This window comes from Eriocheir sinensis, unplaced genomic scaffold (genome assembly GCF_024679095.1).
Source record: "Eriocheir sinensis breed Jianghai 21 unplaced genomic scaffold, ASM2467909v1 Scaffold399, whole genome shotgun sequence".
Lineage (NCBI taxonomy): Eukaryota > Metazoa > Arthropoda > Malacostraca > Decapoda > Varunidae > Eriocheir > Eriocheir sinensis.
In genome coordinates, this window is record NW_026111719.1 from 129,676 (window position 1) to 137,698 (window position 8,023).

Consider the following 8,023-nt stretch of genomic DNA (forward strand, 5'->3'; position numbering starts at 1 on the left):
GCAGCGAGCGTTTACCACCACCAGCAAATACGCCTAACACTCGCTGTGAGCGTTTAGCAGTGAAAGGGTTAAGGCAGCGAGGCCGCTGACCGGGTGAGTGCCGGCGATTACGTCATCGGACTCCTAGCGAATCACAAGCATGTTTTCAGAGCTCAGCCAATCGTAGTTTTTTTTTTTTAATGTGAGTGATTATTTTGAGTAATTATCAAACCCAAAAGTCAGACCCACGTGTGCACAAAATATTTTTTTTCATATTGGTTACTTTATTCAATTAGCGCGACCGCTTCATCCACCTAATTCTTGCGCTAAATGGGGCTCTTAGTCCCGGAGCCAGGAGCTGAACCTGGAAAATGGTTCTTAAGTTTTTTTCTCATTGTTTTCATGTTATACAGGTATTGTACTGTATGAAACTGCATGATGGCATTCTCTCACCATTGAGCATTTTTATATAACAGCTTTTATACAATTGCGACTCTAAGGATGAAAAAATATTGGTTTTAACAGGGTTGGGGAAATATAAATCCTTTTATATTGTCATAAGTGTTCAAGCTGGGGTGTGGAATATTCGCATATAGGTGTATCTTGATCATAATTATGTCTAGGTAAAAGATCAAAGGCATAATTCAAGGACAAAAGTCAAATATCTTTGTCAAACTGGTACAAATCAGCACTGTAATACACGATGGTATATTTCTTATTATAATGAACCTGTATCCATTATTATAATGTCCCATGTGTTGTTATAACATCTGTGGTGTGTGTGGGCCCTTTTGTTGCACCACTATCTGGAGCAGAATCTTGATATCCCATTTATAATGCAATCTCCTATACATGGAAGAAGTGTCATAGACATCAAGGCAACTGTTGCTCAATATGCAGACCTCATTCCAAACCTTCTTGCAGGACACGCTTTATCCGGCTGTGACACTGTAGCAGGATGTTTCGGAATTGGGAAGAAGAAGATATTGAACACAATAAAAGAGCACTCATTGAGTCTTCTTGGAAAAATCGAGGCCCCTTGGCCTGATATAGTGAAGCAGGCAACTCAATTCGCTGTTGCTACTTATGGCCAGAAAAGCTGCAATACACTCAACGAGGCTAGAGCAAAGGTATGGAAGACCAGAATTGGCAAAGGGTGCAGCAGAATGCCAAAACTTTGTTCACTGCCACCAACTGATGCTGCTTTCCAGGAAAATTTGAAAAGAGCTCACCTACAAACTTTCTTGTGGAAGAATGCTTTGAAGCTTGTGCCTCAGAAATTAGATCCGTTAGAGTTTGGATGGAAAAAAGATGGGGATATGCTGTGCCCAACCACAGTTTCATCAGGATATAAACTGGTCCCTGACTACATCCAAAAGATCATCAGTTGTAACTGCTCCAGTGACACACCATGTGAAAGTGTTCGATGTGGATGCAACAAGGCAGGAATGACTTGCTCAGTCTTCTGTACGTGTCAGCAACAGGATGCAGTATCAGTATGTCACAACACGCTGAATACTGTATCACATGAGAGTGATGATGAAACAAGTGATGATGAAGAATATGATGATGAAAATAACTCTGATAATTAATGATGCGTATGTATTGTAAGTAAAATGTCAATACAAAATCCATAATATATGCAAGTTTTGTACCCCATTGCTATGACCACCATATACAAATCATTCGTGTGGCTCGATTTGATGCATCTTCTTTTCAATAAATAATAAAGAACATAATAAATCCTATGTATTCTAGCATATCTTATTAAATATTAAGCTCAAGGAGATGTTATAACAACACATGGGACATTATAATAATGGATACAGGTTCATTATAATAAGAAATATACCATCGTGTATTACAGTGCTGATTTGTACCAGTTTGACAAAGATATTTGACTTTTGTCCTTGAATTATGCCTTTGATCTTTTACCTAGACATAATTATGATCAAGATACACCTATATGCGAATATTCCACACCCCAGCTTGAACACTTATGACAATATAAAAGGATTTATATTTCCCCAACCCTGTTAAAACCAATATTTTTTCATCCTTAGAGTCGCAATTGTATAAAAGCTGTTATATGAAAATGCTCAATGGAGGGAGAATGCCATCATGCAGTTTCATACAGTACAATACCTGTATAACATGAAAACACTGAGAAAAAAACTTAAGAACCATTTTCCAGGTAAGGTCAAAAATATGCATTTGGCTCCCGGACTATCTACTGTACTTGTTATATTAAAAAAAATTATCCTCATCATCAATAAATGAAAATGTATAAAAATAATCAAAGAACATCAACAAAATGAAGCATCAGCTTCAAATGATGTGCAGAAGAACATTTATAAAGCCGCATAAAGCAGACTACTAGTAAGGAAGAGGTTCCAATTATGACATGCAGGCCAGTCACAACCAAGAATGTGGAGCCAAATACTGAATAGTGAGGGAAGCTGCAATATATTCTTCAAGTACTATTGTGAAATAAATCCATAGAATAATAGCTGGGCCGAGTCTTGGGATGGCTTGGGAGCTTCTCGTGGTGGGCTCATGTTACTGAAGAAAGAAGGCTTGTAAGACTTAAGAGGGGAATTGGAAAAGGTAAAAGGTTGGATGCCAAGAGGGGGTCAATGTATACCAATTTCTTCCGTGGGGAACATCAGGCTTCTATGGAAAAAGGTTCAAAAGTAAGATAAGAAAACTTCTGACACAATAAATAAGATTACACCTCAACAGAGAGCTTTTATAACGGTACAAGCGTCAGATCCTCGATAAGTGCCTTCAATATCTGGCCATTAGTAAAGTGGCAACAACAAATTATACCTCAACGGAGACCTTTGGTACAAGATCCTTCATGAGTGCCTTCAATATCTGGCCATTAGTAAAGTGCCAACAACAAATCTCATGATAAGGAGATTTATATTATGCTGGTGAAATCATGTCACTAAGCCGGTGGCATAACAGAGCCGGTAAGCAGAGGTGGGCAAGTGCGGTACTTAGTGCGGCAGTACCACAAAAGAAGTACCGCACAACAGCACTACCGCAAGATTTCTAAAACTAATGCACTACCGCGGACCACACTAAAAAATCCTGCAGTACTTTCAAAACTATCAAAGACGACATTTGCAGCGCAGCGGCATGCTGCTGCTGCTCACAGAAAAGGGTTTGTTTTGCAGTGAATCGGACTCAATCAGTCATCAGAATCAGTGATTCAATCATTCTGACTGTTCAGTTATTGTTCAAAATTAAATACTAAATAGACAGACTAAACTACATCACTGCCAGTCTTCTCTAACCCGCGCGGTGCCGGCCATTTCAAGCCGTCCGTGGTGCAGGCAGATGTTTCATTCTTTATTTTAAGCATGTTTCCTTTGTTTGGAAAGCCAGGATAGCCACTCAAGTATTTTTTTTATTTTGACTACCGCAGTACCGCACACTGCGTACCGCACTGGGAAATAATAAAATGGGACCGCACTACTCCGGAAAAAGTACCGCACTACCACAGCCGCACTACTGATTTTTCAGAACTGCGCCCACCTCTGCCAGTCATGGCTACTAGGTGATGGGGGTGAAAACCATGGGATGATGGCACCAGTTAATTTCTCTAGTATAAATAGTTCTTAAAACTGAAAATACATAGGACTGAATAATAGCAACGTCAGAGTCTAAATTTATAAGGAGTATTTGAGTAAATAAAAGGATTAAATAGAGGGAGATGTTCCAGTACTTCCTAACAAAGTTAGAAGTAGGTGACCACCAGACGCGTTACTGCCAAAGTTCCGGAGAGATAGTGGTGTGTCATTATGTGCCCAGATCTACTAAACACATGTTTGGTGTGTTTGAACCATCCCAACATTATGACTCACAGTGGAGGAGATAGTGGTGTGTGCCCAGACCTACTAAACACATGTTTGGTGTGTTTGAGCCATCCCAACGTTATGACTCACAGTGGAGGAGATAGTGGTGTGTGCCCAGACCTACTAAACACATGTTTGGTGTGTTTGAGCCATCCCAACATTATGACTCACAGTGGAGGAGATAGTGGTGTGTGCCCACACCTACTAAACACATGTTTGGTGTGTTTGAGCCATCCCAACGTTATGACTCACAGTGGAGGAGATAGTGGTGTGTGCCCATACCTACTAAACACATGTTTGGTGTGTTTGAGCCATCCCAACATTATGACTCACAGTGGAGGAGATAGTGGTGTGTGCCCAGACCTACTAAACACATGTTTGGTGTGTTTGAGCCATCCCAACGTTATGACTCACAGTGGAGGAGATAGTGGTGTGTGCCCAGACCTACTAAACACATGTTTGGTGTGTTTGAGCCATCCCAACATTATGACTCACAGTGGAGGAGATAGTGGTGTGTGCCCAGACCTACTAAACACATGTTTGGTGTGTTTGAGCCATCCCAACATTATGACTCACAGTGGAGGAGATAGTGGTGTGTGCCCAGACCTACTAAACACATGTTTGGTGTGTTTGAGCCATCCCAACGTTATGACTCACAGTGGAGGAGATAGTGGTGTGTCATTATGTGTCCAGATCTACTAAACACATAAAGTCCTAAAAATATTAAAGGCAATTAGTCTGAACAAGGCAACAAATAACACAGTGGAGCCATTATGGGAAGGCTGTAAAGGAGCTTTCAATTCTTTATGAAGAGTTCAAATCATTTTTCTCCCTGACAAAGATCAGCGAGGAGAAGCCCAGTGAGGCAGCAACACCATCAAGATAGTGGAAATTCACTTTACTGACAAGTTGAAGATTCTTGGAGAAGGTTCAAAGATGGAGAATAGATTAATTATAATTTTCAAGATTGAGAAATTGAAGTTTTTCTGTTGTGGGGCAAAAAGCTAATTTTAGAAAAAGGTTTCATATTAAATATAAAGACTAGGAGGAATCTTAGGAGAAAAAGAAAACATAAATAAACTAGTTGTGGCATAATTAAGGAATTCATAAAAAAGAATAGGATCACCTCAATAATTAAGCTAAGGTTTAGGGGGGGAGGTTTCAATTGATAAAGAAATTCAGTTTAAGAATGAGTTAATACAAGTTCTTTCAATAACAATAGATCTGTGATTTGCTCCACAAATTTCTGAACACTGCTCAGAATAGTCCAGGCCGGTTAAAATCTTGATTGATTAAGTCGGCCTGGAATTGCATCTGCTTTAATACCTAGAGATTGGATGGTTCAGGAATGAGTGACTTTGGCTGCAGTAATTACGACCAGAATTTGGGAAAGTTTTGGAAAGTTTTGTTTAGTGGGCAGCGCAACATCTGTGGTCATATACCGGAGAGAGAGACAGGAGGGTAAGGAATTATAGGAGAAGGGAACAGACCGCAGGAGACGGGACACAACCCCCGATCAATACCTGGTACACTGCTGGGTGGACAGGGGCTATGTAGGGTATCGGAAAAGCGGCCCAAATTTTTCCATTCCACCCGGGAATCAAACCCAGGCACTCTCGGTTGAGAGCCGAGTGTGCTAACCACTGCACCACGAAGCCCCCGCCCGAATTTGCGTATTTATTGGGAGTACAGTCCGGTTATCTACATCTAACAGACAAAATCCTGAGGCTTCTAATTCGTTAAACGGAACTACATATCAATCAAACTCTACCTGTAAAAAATCTGAGTATTCATATCTTCATTGATGTCCGACTGTCTTAAGAGTTACTGAAGGGTTATTGACTTCATGGAGAAGATATCGGAGGGAAGGAAGACCAATATAAATCAGAATGAAAGCGGGGAGAGATGTTCAAATTACTACTTCAATAGCTGGATTTTCTAGTATAATGTAGCGGTTAATATTACAAAATACAGTTGTTGTTATGTAGCCTACAAATGTTATGTTTACTAGTACAATTGCTAATATAATATGGTCGTGAAAGAAAGTTAATTGTTCTATGAGAGGAGAAACTATCTTGGATGTTTAATTAAGTATGCTGCTCATGTTGCCATAAGTTGGTTCTAAAAGAAGAATTTTCTTCCTTATAGGAGCTTAACCCGGTAGCAGCCACGGCCAAATTTGTGGCTTCACCGTGTAACAGTGACGGGCCAAATTTGTGGCTTTACCGTGTAGCAATGACGGGCTAAATTTGTGGCTTTACCGTGTAGCAATGACGGGCCAAATTTGTGGCTTTACCGTGTAGCAGCGACGGGCCAAATTTGTGGCTTTACCGTGTAGCAGTGACGGGCCAAATTTGTGCCATGATATAAGCCCCCAAAATAGATGATACATAATCTGATCACAAATGCTTTGATATATATATTATGAAATGGTTTGTGTGAGGGGTGATTTTTTCTCATTTTTCTCACTTAGAGGGACCATTAAAAAACATGATCCCTGCTGCTACCGGGTTAAATGTTTATCTGCCATTTTTCAAGTTAGTACTAAGGGTAATTTCTATGTATGAATGATCTGCTGGGGGGTAAGCATGCTCTCATTCAGTTAAAGAGGGTAAGAAAGGAGAAAAACAACGGGGCGGTTAAGACACGAAACCTTCTCAAACAATTAGTAATAGGAATCCTAATGTGGCTACAAAAGAAATTGTTGAGCCTAGGGATGACACCATGTTTCAAGTTGCGTATGCGTCTGGGTAATCTACGGCATGTAACAAAGAAGCACTCCAGCATGCAAGATGTGTTCCCACTTGAGTGTCTGCGAGGGAGCCAATCAAGCACTGAACACAATCCATATCACGATACATGGTCCTGCACTTGTGTGTTGGCCTGGATGTGGAGGCAGCCAACATTCTTTACAACAGTTTGTAATGAAATCAGGTTCATGATATAATGACAGCAATGTTAGTTTTTCAGACATTTTTGGACATACAATAATGCTATTTATCCTTATAATATGGCACTAGCCATTCCATACCCTAACTGCTTTAATGGAGGAAACAGAATCTTCCAGACAGTTGCATCACAGCCTATTGAATGATCAGTGAGGGTTAATTATTGTATATTATGTTATGTGTTGGTTGTTGGGTTTGTAACTCCATTCCATTCCATTGAGATTAGAGATGCTTGATCAAGTTGGCAGTCGGCCTCCATAGAAGAGAAGGGAAGGGATGGGAAAGAAAGGGATGGAAAGGGAAGGGAAGGGAAGGGAAGGGAAGGGGAGAGAAAGGAAGGGATGTGAAGGGAAGAGAAGGGAAGGGAAGAGAAGGAAGGGATGGAAAGGGAAGGGATGGGATGGGAAGGAATGGGAAGGGAAAGGAAGGAATAGGAATGGAAGGGATGGGAAGGAAGGGATGGGAAGGAAGGATGGAGAGGGAAGGATGGATGGGAAGGAATGGGAAGGAAAGGAAGGGATAGGAATGGAAGGAAGGATGGGAAGGGAAGGAAGGAGGATGGGAAGGAAGGATTGGGAAGGAAAGGATGGGAAGGAAGGAGGAAAGGAAGGGAAAGGAAGGAAGGAAGGAAATTATGTATTATTTCAAAAGCCAATTGTTACACCTCTCTCTCTCTCTCTCTCTCTCTCTCTCTCTCTCTCTCTCTCTCTCTGCTGTTCACTGTAACAGATAGATTTACTTGTTGAAAACATGTCCTTCCTATTTTCATGTTGGGAACACTAGGTAATTATAATGCATTTCATGTACAGCAAGACAGCAAGTCTCAACACTGCACCCGACCCACTCAACTTAGGTAACGATCATGTATCTCTGAGAATTGCAGCAGTGAAGGCATTGTGTGTATGGAGTGGGTGTGGCTTACAAGCTCCTAACAGTGAAGGCATTGCATGCTTGTGGCTGGGTGTGGCTCCTAACAGCTTTGAGAGTCTCGCCCCAGGGCCAGATGTCAGGCCAGGCCACACAACACACAAAATTTGAGGCAAACATTAAGAATGACTGTGAAGGTTTATGAAGCTAATTTTTGGTGTGTAAGGAGTTAGATTCTTGTTCATGATCCTCCAAAAATCTCAAAACTCTACAGTGACTATAAATGCTGAAAATTAACCCCTTGAAATGTCCCCCTCCTATCACCTCAGAAGTGTAAACATTTGTGGAAAAGTATGTGGCCGTCAC